Source organism: Vombatus ursinus, unplaced genomic scaffold (assembly GCF_900497805.2).
Source record: "Vombatus ursinus unplaced genomic scaffold, bare-nosed wombat genome assembly UNPS02014811.1, whole genome shotgun sequence".
Lineage (NCBI taxonomy): Eukaryota > Metazoa > Chordata > Mammalia > Diprotodontia > Vombatidae > Vombatus > Vombatus ursinus.
The window spans coordinates 1,123,575-1,142,601 of record NW_020954589.1 but is presented as its reverse complement, the minus strand read 5'-3'; the positions used below and the strand labels follow the sequence as shown (position 1 = coordinate 1,142,601).

At 38.1% G+C, this 19,027-nt stretch overlaps 1 protein-coding gene across 1 annotated transcript in view; it reads right to left on the bottom strand.

Annotated features, from left to right (window-relative positions):
* The window catches only part of LOC114053317 (disheveled-associated activator of morphogenesis 2), a 158,173-nt gene extending 139,458 nt beyond the window's left edge, over nt 1-18,715 (bottom strand). Inside the window, exon 1 of the mRNA XM_027876262.1 lies at nt 18,628-18,715. The gene's annotated coding sequence lies outside the window, so the exon portion shown is untranslated. The remainder of the gene's footprint in view (nt 1-18,627) is intronic.
* Nucleotides 18,716-19,027: the final 312 nt, after the last annotated feature.

The window sequence follows — 19,027 nt, the reverse complement described above, 5'->3', positions numbered from 1 at the left end:
TACACATACACATACACATACACATACACATACACATACACATACACGCACACACTTGCTGATGGCTGAGTGGAAATAGTTGTCAGCTTAGATTATAAAGAAAGAGACATTCTAGGTGGACCTCTTCTTTTGTTAACCCAGGACAGAGGACTCAAGATCCCAAAAATATCTGGAGTTTCTAAAAAGGACTCATTCTTTAGTTCTCTCTACAAGGTGAAAGGGAATACAGAGAATGAGAAAATGGACTGAAGGAAAACTCTAGACATTTAGTCATGACAGAAGGATTAAAAACAACATGCTTGATCTGACCAGGCAAGAGAGTTGTGCCCACTTTGCCCTCCAAGAAAATCGTAATGTTCTCCAATAATGTATTATCTGGACAGGAGTACACCTTGGTTTCCCAGGTAGAGTCCTCTCTCAGTTTTGTCCTTTTCTGCAGGGCTGCTGCTACCTCCTAGCCCTGTATAACCAACTAGTGGACAGAAAATAGGTTTGTATAAATTCCTTACACTACTACCACTTACACTAATCCTATTTATTTTTTGTTGCAAGTTCTTTCTTAATTTTTGCCTATTTGTTCAATTGGTTTTAGTCTAGTACCAAAAAGGCTTAGATCAATCAGTCAGTCAATAAGCATTCATTAAGTGCCTGAGTGTTGGGGGATACAAAGAAAGGAAAAAGACAAATCCTGCCCTTAAGGAGCTCACAATCTAATGTGGGAGACAAGAAAACAGATGTGTATAAACAAGTTATATACAGGATAGATAGGAAATAATTAGCAGAGAGAAGGCACTAGAAGTAAGAGGCATTGGGGAAAGACTTCCTGTAGAAGATGAAAAGTTAACTAAGATGAGAAGTTAATACCCATGTATGGGTTTAGTGGCTTAAAATAAAGGGAAAAAAACTTTTTTCCATGGGCAGATTGTTATCTAGTCCCAAGTGGTTTTCTTGAAAATATGAGAATGGAATTCTAGCTATTTTTCCAGGTTTCTGACATTCTGACATAACTTAATTTGTACTTCTAACCCCATGGGATGGCATGTCTGACAAATAGAAGAGGATGTTATAAGATCTAAGTAATGTACAAATTTTAAAGGTGAAGAGATGGTGCCTGAGGGAGACAATGGTAGGAGCTGAGGCAGGTCTGACAGTCTGCTATAGTTAGTATTAGACTGCTGACCATCAGATATTGCCCAATGAGTCCTAACCTCTGGGGGATTTAAGTACTGTCCTATTCCAGTATTGAAGTTGAAAGAGCAGACAAATACAAAGAGCAGCTCCCAGAGTGGATTTCTGTGACCCTGAAAAAGTGCTCCTGTATTCTTATTTGCCCATGTGATTACAAACATAAGAATCATCAATATTTCTATAGCACTCTAAATTAATGAACTAATTGGCTATGTCCAGCTTCCATTTCCCAGGGACTGAGAGATTAATAAGACAATGAATTTATTCATAAGCTCTCTCTACTACTCATATGCTATGGGTGACTAACAAGTGGGAGACAGACTCCAGCCTAAAAGGGATCTCTGTCTTGGGAGGAGATAGATCCAGGGAATGAATGGTATGTGAAATCTGTTATAAGTGATACATGATTCTCCTTTTACGATGGATTCACTTATCTAAACTGTGTTCAAATTATGTCCCTGAGTGAAAATAAACAAATGAAGAAACACAAAAGAAAGACAAAGAAAGGAATGTGGCCACATGGGGGGGCGGGGCTGAGCTAGAGATAGAGTGACACATATCCCTAGACAAGAATCTTGCATGTAAAAGGATTGAGTGCTGGTTGACTGACAACCTCATGCCTCAGGGTCCTAACAATTTATAGTATTCAGGCTACTGATTTAGCTACATTTTTTCTCCATAAGTGTTCACATGGATTTTAAGGGAACTAGGCAATAGACTGAAGATAACTCAACATAACCCATTCCCATTTTTATAACATAAAGTATATGTTCTGGTAATGGTAGACCAGTATGATCATATCTCTCTTTACTGTAGAACTCATTTCAAAGCTAGATGCAAATGAAGTGGTGATGATGATGATTGTCATTAAAGAATATATTTAGAGCTGGAAGGAAGGTTAGAGACCAAACCTCCTCATTTTACAAATGAAGAAACTGAGGTAGAGAGAAGTTAAATGACTTCCCAAGAGCCACACAGCTAGTGTCTGAAACTGGATTTAAACTCTGGACTTCCTAACTACAAGCTGATGCCCAATCCATCTCACCAAAGCAGAGCATCAAGTGTCAAGGCCAGCTCAGATTACTCCCCACAGAGACTATTTCCAAGATGGCAAAAAGCTCTATAGCCAGCAAAAGGGAGCTGAGAGAAAACATAGTAAAGTAATCTAGGGTAGAACCAGTTTACTAGATTCAAAGCAAATTAAGCAAAAGACCTCTCAAAGTCTTAGCAGGGAATTCCCATAGTTATCCCCTTCTTCATTCATCTCTCCCTGAATGCATTTATCCTTGATATATACTCCAAGGATCTGTGATTTTGTTTAGATTGGAATTAACTTTGCCAACAAAGATTGCAACATTTTTGTAAATAGTCAATAAGTGTTAGAAAATTTTTGGAAGCAGAGGCAGCTAGATGGCACAGTAGTCAGAGTATGAGCCCTGGAATCAGAAGGACCTAAGTTCAAATTTGGCCTCAGAAGCTTACTAGCTATGTGACCCCGAGCAATCACTTAACCCTGATTGCCTCAAAAAAAAAAGTCTCTGGAAGCTCAAAGAGTTTAAGTGACTCACCCATAGCTAAATGGCTAGCAAGGATCAGAGGCAAGATTTGAACCCTAGTTTTACTGAATTAAGGTCCATCACTGTAGCCATTATACAAGGGAGGGAGGGAGTACAGTGGATAGAGTGTTGGACCTAGAGTCAAGAAGATACCTCCAGTTCAAATCTGGTTTCAGATACTTATTAGCTGTGTGACCCTGGACAACTCATTTCACCTCTGTTTGCTTCAATTTCTTCATCTGTAAAATAGGATTGATTGTAGCACCTAAATTCCAGGATTGTTGTGAAAATAAGTAAGATAGTATTTTGCCAAATTTAAAGCACTATGTAAATGCTAGCTATTATTATTATTACTACACCATGATGACTTCTTACCCTGAATATATATATATATATATATATATATATATATATATATATATATATAAAAACATTAATTCAATGACATTAAGTAACTAGCATGCACAATGAACTGTGTTGGAGGAAATTCAAAAATAAATAAAGCATAGTAGCTGCCCTCAAATACAGGCAGCCCTCCTTACAATCAAGAAGGAGTTAGAAGGCATGTACAAAAACAAATAAAAAAAATCAGTGAGTGGATAAGAGAAGAATGAAATCTCATGAAATGTAATGAAAGAGAAATTGTTTTCTAATTGAAGGGATCCTTAGCTATCTATATTTTGGTTTAACATTTATTCCAACAGTATGTATTCAGAATTACAGAACCATAGACTATTAGAACTGGAAGGGATTTTAGAAATCATCTAGTCTAATTTAGCTCAATAATAAACTTATTATTTAAATTTTCTACATTTGTTTATAATTTCTTCATGTCCTGGCAAATAGTTTTTATAAAGGTTCCATATGAAGTATTATATATGGTATGTATATTTCTTAATATTTCCAACAGAATTCACTATAAGGTCTTTTCAAAGCTTTTTGACAATTGGGTTAGCTCTTTATTTCATTTTTGTTTATCTTTCTGTTTGATTCATCTAGCTCTGTAAAAAGAATATTAAAGTATCTTCTACAAGTATGATCTTACTATCAATGTCTTTTTTAGCAGTTCAATTAGTTTTTCTCTTAAGAACTTAGATGCAATTACAGTTGGTGCATAAATATCAAATAATGATATTATTTCATTGTCTATATTGCCTTTAAGCATAATATATTTTCTGTTTCTCTTCACATTGCTAATTTTTAATGTTGTCTTATCTGACATCATGATTGCAATTTCTGTTTTTTGTAATTACCTAAAGAATAACGGATTTTGTTCCAGTACCTCTTTTTCACTTAGTATGTATTTTTGTTTTAAATGTCTTTATTGCATACAACAAATTTCTAGGGTTTCTTTCAAACTCATTTTGTATTTCTCTTTTACTTTATTAAGGTTTTCAATTTTTTCGCATTTAAGGTTATAATCATTAGGTCGATGGCTTCCTCTATTTTATTTTTTGTATTGATTTTTCTTTTTTAAAAAAAATTCTCTTTTAAATCAGAATATAGTCCCTGTGATTTGTTTAGTTAACGTTAACTTTATTCCAATTATATCCCATAGACTTTCACCCCTACCATTCATTACTTTATCTTAGCCCAAATTCTTTCTCTGTATGTGTGTTTCTCTGTCTCTGTCTCTCTCTCTCTGTTCCTCTTTCTCCTTCTTCCCTTCTGCTATCTCTTCCTATCCTCTTCCTCTTTTATTCCCCATTCTCTCTCTCTCTTTCTCTCTCTCTCTCTCTCTCTCTCTCTCTCTCTCTCTCTCTCTCTCTCCCTCTCTCTCTCTCTTTTGTTTCATGCTTCCTCTTCTCAATCCACGTAAGAGTATGGAGCATGGTAGAGAATTCTCCCTGCATGTCTTTACCCTTGCTCCAATCCACTCTGTTATTTTGAGCAATATTTGTTCATAGAATCCTTTCCCAAAAAGTGTTCATTTTATTTCATTGTCTTTCTTACTTCTTTTCTCTTCTAGGCTACTCTGGAATTGAATCTCAAATTTGATGCACTTACATATTCTTTCTTTATTACTTCAATTTCTCTGATAGCAGGTGGGTCTTCAGGAAGATAAAAGCCTTGCTCTCTCTTCTATATAGCCTATATATTGGAATAATTATACACATATATATATATATATCTACACACACACACACACACACACACACATATATATATATATATATATATATATATATACATATATTTACCCAAGCATCCCCTCTCTCTAATTTTTCTTTTGTTTTCTTGAAGGGCCTTCTTCCAAGGACACTCAATCCTAGAAAGATTAATTTATAAAGGAGATAGTGTTGTATGGCAGAAGGTGTTCTTTATCCCATGTCAAGGGACCTGATTCTACTTCATGCCTTTTCATTCATCACATGTCCATTCTATGGCAAAACTCCAATTTGTCTCTGGACTTAAGTCCTTGCCACCGCCTATCTACTCTCCTTCAATGTCAGAAGCCCCTAGGGGAGAGAAATGGTTGTGGTGGTATACTGTTCTAAGAAGCACAGCATCTGACTGAGGAAGAATAGATTCTTAAAGTATATACTTTACCTGAAAGAACCCTAATGAAAAGTCTCTATCACAGCCTATAACTCTTCATCCATTGAGAGGGAAATGAATCATACTACCCACAGAATATGCTGCTTTCACAATCAGGGCTCCTCCACCAAGCTCCATCTTCCAATCTCTAGTGTTCTTTCCCTACTCTTCCAAAGCTTCCCATGCAGGAAAAGAGGCATAAAAATCTGCAGACCCATCTCATCAGTTGGGAGTACATCTCTGGCTCCCTCCACTATCATCCCACTGTACTTCCCCATCACTCTCTGTCATCTTACCACTTGAGTGATTTTCCTCTGTATTTCCCCAACATTCCCAAAATATTGATTCACAAATGAGGGAATGTGGGGTTTCATCCAAGAAATGTTAATTTATTTTTTTCTCCTTTCCTCTTCCTTCTCATTTTTTTAACCCCATTAGTTGTCTTGTCCCTTAGATTCTCTTGTCCATAGAAGAAGGGTTCTTAACCTGGGCTCCACAGTCTCCCAAAGAGTCTATGAATAGATTTAATTGGGTATATGAACTCATATGGGGGGAAAGTACATCTTTATTTTCACTAGTCTCTAACTAAAATTTAGCAGTTCCTTCAATTATGAATACAGGCCACAAACTCTAGTAATATTAGGCTTCACCAGACTGCTAAAGGGCACCATGTTTTTAAAAAGGTTCAAAACCCTTATCAAAGATGTAGCCTCTTTTTTTTCCCTTTCTCTTTGGTCTTTAATCAAGGAGACTTGAAAATGAATAAAAACTAACAGCCATATCTAGCTCTAAAAAATGAAAGTTTAGATTTATTATTTACTATTTTTCTTGCTAACTGTAGTTATTTACCTCTCTGGTTGATATGTTTGATGTGTTTGCATGTCACATACTCTGTTCATCTTTGATTTCTTTGTAAGAATGACCCAAATTCCTCCATTTTGTTGATCATCTATCTTTTTTTTCATTGATGATTAGGCTCAAATTTGCAAGATATTATAATTTTTTTTATTTTTTAATTTTCTTTTATTATTAACTTTGTTTTTCATTTTATTTGCCCTTCACAATATCAAATTCTAATTATTTTATTGATTCTTCATAAATAAAGAGGTCTTAAATGATTAAGATTGATTATAATATTTTTTGTTTGACATTGTTGTTCTAATGTTTGAGGAATATATTTCTTCATGAATTAAAGTTGGAGTGTCTCTCCATTGGCATCCTACTGATTTTATAAATCTGGATTTTGCTATCTATTTACAATATTTCTGGGCAATATCTAAAAACTAACTCTTGAAGCATTTTTCATGTCATATCTTTCTAGAAAATCTGTAATCTTTAGATTGTCTCTATACTCTATCTTCATGGTCAGTCATTTTAACTGGTATAGAGCTTATGTGTTTTGTCCACTTAAAAAATTCTACTCCATCAAATTTTCTTCCATTTTTGACTTTTGGGTCTCAATTCTTTCACTGTTTCTTCAGAGCACCTACTATTTTGAAAACATTGTTATCATATGTTTAAGTTGTCAACTCTTATTTGTCTTTCTTTTTTCTTCCTCAAGAGCTCTGATATCTGCTTTACTTCCATCCTTATTTTTTCCCTTTAATGGATTCATTTTTCTTCCAAACAATTTCAGAGTTTTTTGGTGTTTTTCCATTATGATTTCTGGAAATCCCATAGAATTTATTGCTTTGTTTTCTTTTTCATCAGGGATTTTTAGGTCTATAGTATTTATTGTATGTGCTCTTTTTTAGATAGTTTGCTCATTTTTTCCTTCTTTATCATCTCACTGCTGATTTATGTGATGCAACCTTTCCTAATCTTTATGTTTACTGTTATTATTTGTTTACTCCATTTCATGTATTACTTTCTTTTTTGAAATGATGGAAGAGCATTGAGCTTAGAGATGAACTCACAGGCATCAATTTTTGGAAGTTCTTATTTCTCTTCTTTTAATTAGCATTTTCCTTAGTTTATGTGGTGCTTTTAAAGTTGTTTGGGGGTGTTTAGTGGAAATTAATTTATTCCTAAACTTTCTCAGCTACCTACCTATTCTAGATAACACTGGATAAGACCACATACTTCTACATTCCTTATCATTCATAGTTGCCTACTTTATTTTTTTCCAGACCATTAGGACTGGTTGAATTCAATGATCTCTTTCTTTCAAGGGATCACTGCTGAGGACAAATCAGCGTAAGTGCCCAGTGAGAAGCATGGGAAGTGGGAGTGCTGAATAGGCACATTTAGGCATAGTAGGATAGTAAGTCAGCCTTCTATTATATTTTCTGTAGGAATTTCCTGGTGGGGAAATTTTTCTTTCCTTCTCTTATTCTCATTATAGTTCTTATTCCTTCATTTGGCACATTTCATACTGTTCTGAGGTGGTAAAAGTGGGATCTAGGCTAATATGCAACTTCTTACTCAATCATCTCACACAGAACTCCAGGCCTATCTTTTTTTTTTTTATGAAAATATTGAGACCCAGAGAGGGACAGTTATTTTTTCCAAGCCCACAGATAAAGTAAGTGTTAGAGCTGAAACTCAGGCCTAATTCTTGATATCAAGTCCTCTGCTCTTTCCAGGAACCCCTAGCTTCCCCCCAAGACTATTGATTATTGATCAATTCTCTTAGCAACAGCTACATGAATAGATGATAATCACCTCCAACAGAAATAGTCGTAGTAGATGTCCTTCTCTGCTAGTATAGTGATCCTTCAAATGAATGAAGTGATCAATAGTATACAGTTAACAACACAGTACCACCTTAAAATAAGCTTCCATAAGCTTTACTATAAGCTTTTATAATCAATCCCTTTCATGATGATGATGACAATAATATTCCTGGAGTGATTTTGTCCCTCTTGTCCCTTTAATAATCCAAAGTAATCATTTGTGCTACTTTGGTTAATTACAAATACTATTGCTGTCATTGGAGAAACATTAATATTTTCCTTCCATTCACTTCACTCTGTCCCCTCTCTGCCCTTCTCTAGGAAACCTAAGTTAGGTAAGAGTGGATAGAAGAAAAGTAAACCTTGACCTCAAATAATTTGATCTGGTATATTGATTTTGGTTTATCAAATTTAAATAATAGAGGAATACTTGACTTTGGCATTAAGTCTGGGTTTCTGGTACAGAAAGGCTGGCAAGGGCGATGTGTTTAAAACATAGTAGAGATTACCTATATTTGGGACAAAAGGAGTAATACTCAAATGTCTACCATAAGAAAAAGTCAGATTTGGCAGGAACAACCCAGGCAATGACGTAAACACTGAATCTGAATATAAAGCCAGAGTTCCCAAAGGGACAAAGAGTTGAATACCAACAGACTCCCCTGGGACTACTTTCTTTGCTTTACAGGACCAACAACAATCATTTTCTGAGGAAATCCCAAAGGTCAACTGGCCTGTCTAGTCCCTATCTCCAGGAAAGATTATAAGCAAGCCTTCAAACCCACCTGGACCCCAAACATTATACTAGGTCTAGTCTCACACTAAGTTTTAAAGATAGAGGCACAAAGGAGATAAAGGGCAAAGCAAATGTCCTATCTGATCTAGCCATGGCATGATTGCATTTATGGGAAAACCAGATAATCACTAGAACACATTCAAGATAGAACACAAAGTTTTACCTGAACATACATTAAAAGGGAGGAGAGAGGAACAAATGAACTTTATGTTTGAAGTTATATACACCAGTTATTATTTGACCAAAACAATCCTCCAAAGCCTATTTGTCATAATATTCCTCCAATATATTATACACTTATTAAAGGGCCAGAGGAGATCAGAAGAAGGAAGAATAATCATGAAAAGGGATAAAAACACCCTTTGGGGTCACCACTAAAAAAACCCAAAACTCTTGATCTATAGAGCCAAGTGGGGCAGCTAGGTGGTGCCATAGGGCTTGGAGTGCTGGGCCTGGAATCAGGAAAACCTGAATTCAGATCAGACCTCAGATACTTACTAGCCCTGTTACCCTGCACAAGTCATTTAACTTCTGTTTGCCTCAGTTTCCTTATCTATAAAATGGAGACAATTGTAGCACTATTTCTCAGACTTGTTGTAAGAATCAAATGAAATAATTTTAAAGTGCTTATCACATAGTGAACATTATATAAATGTTAGCTATTATTATTGTTGTTACTATTACCCCTATTATTATTATATGGATAGATGGTCTATTTTTCCCCGAAGAAGTCAACATTACACAAGATTAATTCAAGTTTGAAAACCATCTAGATAATTCAGGGTTTTGAAAACAAATTTTAAAGGCCAAAATTACCCCCCAAATTGTATCTGTGTAAACATACTGATTTCTTCCCTTCTCTTCTATCCCTCTTAATTATCCACAGCAAATGTTTAATCTAAAAGGTCTTATGCTGGGCCAGGTCTAACTCTGGCCAGGCTTGAGGTTAGAATACAATGATTATAGATTAGAGATAGAAGGGAATGTAAAGGTCAACTAGTCCAACCTGTCATTTTGCAGATGAGGAAACTGAGGAAAGGAAGTCAGAGGCCTTTTCCAAGGTCACACAGCTGGTAAATAGCAAAACCAGGATTTGAATTTAGGTCCACTGACTCCAGATTGACATTCTTTCCACTGTGCTGATGAGAAATATGTGGGCCATAAAATGCAACAAAAATAACTTTAGTGATAATTAAATTTAAAATGATGCGATTCCTGTTTAAATTAAAATAAAACACTATTCTCCATTTCTACATTCACCAAAGAATATAGTGATGCTAGATCAGAAAGGCAGAGCAATGGGAACTATGTTGAAACTTCCAGTACTATTGCCAAAGGCTTCCCCACTCCCTTAAAAAACCAGCCTTGCCTACATAAAACAGGTGATACCCCTACCATAGTGACTTTCTCCTTATCTCATTAATGAAGCACTAGTTTAAGTCAGACAAAGAAAAGAAACAATATTATATGAACCACTCCAAAATAAAACAGAAATTCTTTGTCTTATCCATCATTTAATATTGCTTATGATGTTGCTGGGCAGGTAGGTAGCACAGTGGCTAGAGAACCTGGCCTAGAGTCCGGAATATTCATTTCATGAACTCCAGTCTGGCCTCAGACACATACAAGCTGTGTGACCTTGGATGAGTCACTTAACCCTATTTCCCTCCATTTCCTCAACTGTAAAATGAGCTGGAGAAGGAAATGGAAAACCACTTTCAGTGTCTTTGCCAAGAATACCCCAAACGGGGTCACAAAGAGTGGTACATGACTAATATCAACAACAACAAATCTTTCCTAGATAAAATAAAATTTAAAAAACACCACAAAGCTACTTAGCTGAATAAACATAAATGAATACAGAACAGTATTATCACTGCAATGAATAGACCCAGAGAGAAAATCCATTCGTGGATATTTCTACCACTTTTGTGCTGACCAAAAGCAGAAACATCATCTTGCTGACAAAGGTCCTTGGAGGGAAAGTTTTGGTTTTCCCAGTAGCTGTGAGAGTTGGATTATAAGGAAAGCTGAGCATCTTGGAATCAATGCTTCCAAATTGTGGTGCTGGAGAAGAGTTCTGAGGGTCCTTTGGACAGCGAGAATGTCAAATAAATCAACACTTAAAGAAATTAATTCAGGCTATTCATTGGAAGGTCAAATACTAAAGCTGAAGGTTAAATACTTTGGACAGAGAACTCATTGGAAAAGACCTCAATGTCGGGAAATATTGAAGGCAAAAGGAGAAGAGGACAGCAGAAAATAAGATGGATAATGTCATGGAAACAATGAACATTAACTTGGACAGACTTCAAAAGATGGTGGAGGATAGAAAGACTTGGCGTGCTATGGTCCATGGGGTCACAAAGAGTTGGACACAACTGAATGACAAGAAGGTCGGTATGACATAATACAGATCAAAGATGGTAGCCTCACCCTCTTAGCTTCATTTAGTTCTTTCCTTCTTGCCCTCAGGTAGATTTGCATGACAATAAGGAAGCATTATAGGATCTGAGGGGAGGCTCACATGTCAGCCCTCTCACACAAGGTTCCCCTTATTTCTCATGATGCTCTTGTGAATAGTGAAGATACAGACAGGCCATGAAGTATTTGACTGGAATTAAAAGGAATTTTCTAATCCAAAGTCAAGTAGTTGGCTGAGGTCAGGGACTTTAAGTCTGAATCATAGGAAAAGTAATCAGAATAATTGACTTAAAGTTAGACTGGAGATTATGATGACCTTTGCTTACTACCAGGTTGGTTATGGCACATAGCTCTAGGTTGTGTTCTCTACAATCTTTAACCCTTTCTTTCCAAGAGGAGACTTAAAAACTACAACACCACAACAGATAGAAGAAATCAGCAGTTAGTAATAAAGAGGCTGACTAGCTATAGAGTAGTAGATAGTAGCAGAGAGTAATATCCCAGTGACCATAAATCAAGTAAGGTCATCTATCAGAGTTGAGATAATGTAACATTCATTATAGAACAAAACTATTTTGGGGCAGCTAGGTGGCACAGTGGATAGAGTACCAGCCGTGAAGTCAGGAGGACCCTGAGTTCAAATCCAGCCTCAGACCAAACACTTGACACTTGCTAGCTGTGTGACCCTGGGCAAGTCACTTAACCCCAATTGTCTAAAAAAAGAAAAAGAACAAAAACTAAAACTATTTTGTCACCAAAGGATGGCAGTAAGTCTTTCATGTTGGAGGAGACTTACCTTTCCAGGTATATATCTGGTCACACATATGTGAAATTCATACATGTGGCCCAGCCAAATATATTTTCCATATATGCGTCCTTCTAACTGATAGTGTGGTAACCCATGGGAAAGTATATTCTATTTAAGCATGAAGATTCTTTTTTGCCACTTGATTTGTTCTGCTATTTGATTAAATGCCTTTTGCTTTGAACTAATGTGTTCTGTGTCTTTGTGAAAGGAAGTACCTTGGTGGGGGCTACTGTTCTCAAGTTTTGAAAAGATGCTGACCCACTGAGTACCTCAGACATGGAGTGACTTTCTGGAGTTGCATGTTGGAGAGGGGAGGGTAAGGGAGAAACCAGGTGTCACTCACACTTCTACCATAACATTTAAAAGCCTCATAGTTTAAAAAAAATTCAGTGAGAAGAGATGGAGAAGCATATCCTGCCATTAGATACAGGTTTACATATTCCTTGACTAGAACATCTCTGGAGAAGTTGGCCATTAGCTAATCTTTTAAAAACTGAAAAGTCATCCTAAGACATGGTTACATTAAAAACTTAAATAAAAACAAATGTGCATCTGAAAGACATAGACATAAATGTCAATATGAAGGATCTCTTAGAAGACACTGAATAGGCCTGGAAAGCCTATAACTGCTTCCCCAGCAAGAGAGCAAACTGCTCTCATTCTCTGATGGATCCCTTGTTCACCTTGGAACAAATCAAGAAGAGAAAAGTCAAGCCAAATTCTCTATCCTAGGCCCCACCCCTGGAATTGTATGAGTGTCTAGACCTTTTAATTCATTGAGTCCCATTAAAGTCTCTTCCTTACTTAACTCTGAGCATCATTCTTAATAATTAGTGGGTCTCTTCTGCCTTTAAGCTAATCCTCCAAAACCTAGACAGAGTAATGATAGCCCAGGTTAAATACCTGTAGTACTCCAGGTATCTAACTCATGCCTTCCTTTCACTCTCAAGCCAGCAAGATCTACATGGCTATGAATCTGTTTAGTAGTTTCTACTATTGGCCTCTGTTCTAGAACTGGGAAAATGGTGATGGAAACTCTTATGAGTGGTCTTTTGACAGAAAATGTACCTAACTGACTTGAGATCCAGAGTTCAATGTCTGTACAACCCAGTAGAATGGGGAATAATGATATCTGAGATGGATCCAAGGCTTCACTCTTTCTAAAGTGCTTTATGCAGCTAGCAAGAGAGACAGATAGATAGACAGATAGATAGACAGACAGACAGATAAGTATAGGTATAGAGATAGAGATAAATAGAGATAGAGATATATTTTTGTTGGGGCAGCTAGGTGGTACAGTAGATAGAGCACTGGGCCTGGAGTCAGGAAGATTCAACTTCCTGAGTTCAAAGCTAGCCTCAGACACTTACTAGCTGTGTGACCCTGGGCAAGATACTTAACCCTGTTTGCCTCAGTTTTCTTAACTGTAAAACAAGCTGGAGAAGGAAATGGCAAACCACAGCAGTATCTGTGCCAAGAAAACCCCAGATGGGGTCATGAAGAGTCAGACACGACTGAACAAAAGTAATTTCATTTAATCTTTGGAATAGCCCAGCTAACTTAGTAGTATGAAAATTATTGCCTTCTTTTACATATGGAAAAACTGAGGCTTACAGAAATTAAGTACCTTTCTTAAGGACATAGAGTTAAATATGAGGATATCAAGTCCCATACATATTGAATGAGTCCCATACAGTATAACTGGGACTCAGACCCTGGACTTCGATCACTAAATCTGGCACTATGTTCACTGTTATACAATTTCTCCTGGTTATAAAGTACAGGTTGAGACTAACTTTAACCTTAGAGGAAATGCAAATCATTCTTTATGGCTAAATGTGAATAAAAGAGTTTCCAGCCTGGGGAGCCCTTTAATTATCCAAATCTCACCAACCAATCAATCAGTAAATCAACAAGCATTTCTTATGTTCTGACCCAGTCTTCTTACAGCTTACTCCCCTCCATATGCTCTAAAATTCGGTGATGCTGACCTCATTCCTCTTTCTCACACAAGATATTCTGTTTGCAAAAACTGTATTTTCACCAGCTGTACCTCCAGGCCTTAAATGTTATCTGTCCTTGTCTCTGCTTCCTGGCTTCTCTGGCTTCCTTCAAATCTCAGATATAATCCTATCTTCTCTAAGAAGCCTCTCCTGACCTTCCTTAATTGTTAGTGCCTTCTCTTTGAAATTGGGTCATCTAGGTGATGCAGTGAATAGAGTGCTGGGCCTGGAGTCAGGAAGACTCATCTTCCTGATTTCAAATCTGGCCTCAAATACTTCCTAGCTGTGTGACTCTGGGCAAATCACTTAACCCTGTTTGCCTCAGTTTCCTCATCTATAAAATGAGCTGGAGAAGGAAATGGCAAATCACTTCAGTATGTTTGCCAAGAAAACCCCAAATGGGGTCAGGAAGAGTCAGACATAACTGAACAACAACAAATCTCTTTGAAATCATCTCCAAATTTATCCTATCTTCCATAGTTATTTACATATTATCTCTCTCCACTATATTGTGAGCTCTTTGAGGATAGGGCCTGTTTTTGCCTTTCTTTGTATCTCCAGCACCCAGTACAGTATCTGACACATAATAGATGCTTCGTAAATGCTTATTGATACAAATATAAGTGCCAAGCAGCATGCAAGGTGCTAAGAATATCAGTAGAAAGAATGAAATAATTCTTACTCTTCAAGAGTTTATATTCAATGAAGGAAACAAGTCCATACATTAAACAGAAAGTAATTGGAGAGGATGGCCATTAGTTAGGGGCACCAGGAAAGGTTTCATGGAGAAGGTGGTACTTGAGCTGATGCTAGAAGAAAGAGAGTGATTCTATGAGCCACAAGTGAGAAAGGAATACATCACAGACATAGGGGAATCTGTAGATAGTCAGTGCAAAGGCATGATGATGAGAGATGACGTGTCATGTGTGAGGGACAGAAGAAGGTCATTTCACTGGACTTCAGAGTGCAGAAAGAGGAATAATGTATAATGAGGTTGGAAAGATAAGTGATGATGGTTTTAAAAAGCTAAACAGAGAGGTTTACATTTTAACCTAGAGGCAATAGGGAGCCATTGGAGTTTATTGAGTGGGAGAATGACATAATCAGATTTGCACTTAAGAAAAATCACTCTGACAGTCTGGGGTCTCAGTTTCCTAGTCTGTACAATAAAGAGGGTTGTACTAGATGGCTTCCAAGTTCCTCCTAGTTCTAGCTCTATGATATTTTGATAAAGTTCTTAGCACAAGAACCATCCTTCCTTTACATCTCCATCTTCCAAATGCCTACTTATGCTCATATCTTTGGCATAGCCCAGTCATTTACCATCCAGATTCAAGGTTACTTAGTGATGAAGTAATCGCTCATGTAACATTCACTTTCTTGGGGATTAGTGGTGGTGGAAGATTAAAGAGCATGATCAATTCTCACTGGAAGAAGGATCCTGCCCTGCCAACCTCCAACCTCCTTCTTATCTATTCTTTTCCTACTTGCCCACGACAACATACCATGTATTCTTATATTCTTGAATTAGCTCCCCTTTTCTAGGTCATAACCCTTTTCTATAAAATATTCTGTGCATTATTTGTCCCTATAGGGTACCACTCTGCCTAGTCATTGCTACTCAAGGTAGAAAAAAAAAAGTTTTGCTTCGGGATCACCCATATTAACAGACTTTGATGTTCTATCAGTGAGTCAAATTCATTCCTTGGGAACCAGAGAGCCATCAGTCAGTTAGTCAATAAGTATTTATTAAGCACCTACTGTGTGCCAGACGTTATGCTAGGGCCTGGGGATACAAAGAAAAGTTCTGTTCTCAAAGAGCTCACATTCTAATGGGGGAAGACAACAGGTACAAACAAATTGTATACAGGATAAGTAGGAAATAATCAACAGAGGGAAGTCACTAGAATCAAGAGGGATGAGGAAAGGCTTCCTGTAGAAGGGGGAATTTTAGTTAGGTCTTGGAGAAAGCCAGGAGGTGGAGATGAGGAAGGAGAGGATTCCATTCATGGGATACAGCCTACTTGGAACTAAGATATAAAGTCTCTTGTTTGGAGAACAGCAAGGTCACTATGTCCGGTGTCACTGGATCAAAAGTACTTGAGGAAGGGTGAAGTATAAGAAGATTGGAAAGTGGGGAGGAGTAGGTTGTGAAAGGTTTTGAATACCAAACAGATCCTGAAGCTGATAGGGAGATACTGGAGTTTAATGATTAGGAAGGGATGGCATAGTAGTGCCTGTGCTTTAAGAAAATTACTTTGGCAGTTGAATCAAGGATGGATTGGAGTAGGGAGAGACTTGAGAAAGGCAGATTAATCTTCAGGCTGCTGCAATAGGCCAGGTATGAGGACATGAGGGACTGTGCCAGAGTGGTAGCAGTATCAGAGGAGAGAAGGATGTGTATTTTGGAGATGCCATAAAGATGGAATAAGACCTTGGCAACCGATTTCATATGGGGAGTGAGAGAGAGTGAGGAGTCAAGGATGACACCTAGGTTTTGAGCCTAGGAGACTAGAAAGACAGTGATACCCTCAATAGTTATAGGGAAGTTTAGAAAAGGGGGGTATTTGGGAGGAAAAATAATGAGCTCAGTTTTGGACATGTTGACCTTAAAATGTCTACTGGACATCCAGATCAAGATGTCTGATAGGCAGTAGAGATGCAGCATGGGATAACTTTTTAAATGAATGAATAGCTTTTAGGCATCACCCCCATTAATAGATGAGTTACTGGGCACACTCATCCCTTCCCCACTCCAGCCCCTTTCTCCCATTGCATACCCATATATACATGAGCACGTTACCACAGAGAGACACATGAGCACATAAGTGCCAATACCCATATTGGCATATAATAATTTCATTTGTCTTCTAAACACCCAAATGGCAATGTCCTCTAGGATTTAAAGTAATTGTATAATTTTCACTTGTTTAAGTTCCCTCATTATGAAAGAAAATCATTTTGTCTAGTATTTAATACAATCTGAGTCCAAAATATTTCAGGACATAAATCCACTTGTCGGAATTTCCTTCACATGAGGAGAATCTAGTAAATTTTCCAATCAACTAATCCAAAGGATACTAACAACCAACTCCCTCAGTCCCCCTCCCACCAAAATTTTTGTTGTAAAATGCCAAACCAAAAAGAACCTCTTTTAGATGAAAGCTGAAAATAATCCCTTCTGTGGTCTCTTGTTTGTTGAAACTGACTATTGACATCAGAGAGCCGTGTATTGTGTAATCCTGACCCAATCCATTTTTGCCCCTCTTCCATACTGAGCAAAAATATGTTTCTTTCACATTAAGTCCCAAGGTAAGTCCCCTTCTTCAGGAAAACCAGTCTTCAGAAAGAAATCTCCCAAAACGGGCACTAAACTGAGGAGTTTAGAGGGGATTGGAAGGAAGTCAAGGTTTACAGATTTAAGGATGTCAGTCTTCTCAGATGTAATTCAGGGAAAACTACAAGGATTCTTCCATCTATCCCCCTGCAGAACTATTCTTGCATTAATCAGAGTATGGTGCATGAGCATACAAGGCAGAGGGAAGGGTTAACCAAGCTCAGACCTCAGCAATCTGTGTTCAATTTTGATAAAAATCTTTCTCTCCACCCCACAGCTCAGATACTTCTCTTTATGTTACAGGCTCACATCTTGTTTGGGGCACTGCACACTCCCCGGGGTACCCAGCACCCACACTGCTGTGGGACAGATGTGCCAGAGACATGCAGCCCACTCCCCCCTCTTCTGGGGATCTAGCTTGTGCCAGAGTCTATGCCACCTCCCCTTCCTCTTCCCCCCTCTCCTCCTTCTCCTCTTTTTCTTCCCCCTCCTCTTCCTTTTCATCCTCCTCACAAATTACCTGTCCTCCAGATTGATGCGTTCCTTATTTAAATTACAGTGCAAACTCCCCTAAATGTCAAACCCGAACAACAAAGTTATGCAGTAGCTAACTGGGGATGCTGAGGCTTATAAACTCAAGGAGCTTATTCCCAAATGTCTTTTCCCCTCTCCAGTCCCTGGCATTCTTCCTCCTGAGTAGCTCAAGCCACAGGACCAGACTAAAGAAAGCTTCCACTACCACCACCAAGAGGGTGAACAGATACTGCTCACTCTGTCCCATCTGCAGTCGACAGCTTGTACATGGCTGGGAGCTGAGTCTGGAAAGGGTTAAAATCCAACCAACCCAAGGAGCCAGTTGGGGACCCTGAACTGGGGAAAAGCCACAGGAAAGTTGCCAGTATTTAGGGATTGGGAGAGTTCATTTTGGGTTGACGCTCTTGTGACAATCAGGGAATCAGGTTTCAAATACACAAATCTTTCTCTCCCCCTCTCCTCTTAGAGTTTTCCAAAGACATTTCCTTTATACAAATGTGTCAACACGTACACACACACACACACACACACACACACACACACACACAGAGCAGCAGCAGCAGCAGAGCCCCAAATGTCCACAGTTCCTATGTACACTTAGAAGAAACAACAGTTTGCCCATAGCAGAGCAATGTTTTCCAACCCCTCTTAAGATTATAAAGTTTTTAAAAAGGAGACATACCCCCTGAATGTTGCTCCTTATTTCCATCCCCCATACTCCCAAGAGCATGAAACAGAGACCAGAGGGGACGAGGCTGTCGCACTTACACTGTGTATCCCATAGCTTCGTCCTGGCTCCCCGATTTCTGTAGTCCTATAATCCACACAGAGTGCCTCTTGTCTTCTTCCTCCTCTTTCCTCTCTGTACTGTACAGTACTCAGATTGAAACCACTGCTGTTTTCACTTTCAGACCAACCTCTTCTCCCTCCCTCCCAGCCTCTGACGTCAGGCTGCCTTGGAGAGATATTTATGGCAAGGATAGTCTAAAGTTTCCCTAGGTAGAGTTCTGATCGCAGTTCCTCGGGATTTGTAATTTTCACACTTTCACACAGAAAGCTCCACAAAGAAGCGAAAAGAAGGAGGGAGGAAACAGGAGGGCAGACAATGAGGGCAACTGTTTAAAACTTTGGCAAAGGGAGCTCCCAACTCTGTCTCTCTTTTGAAAAC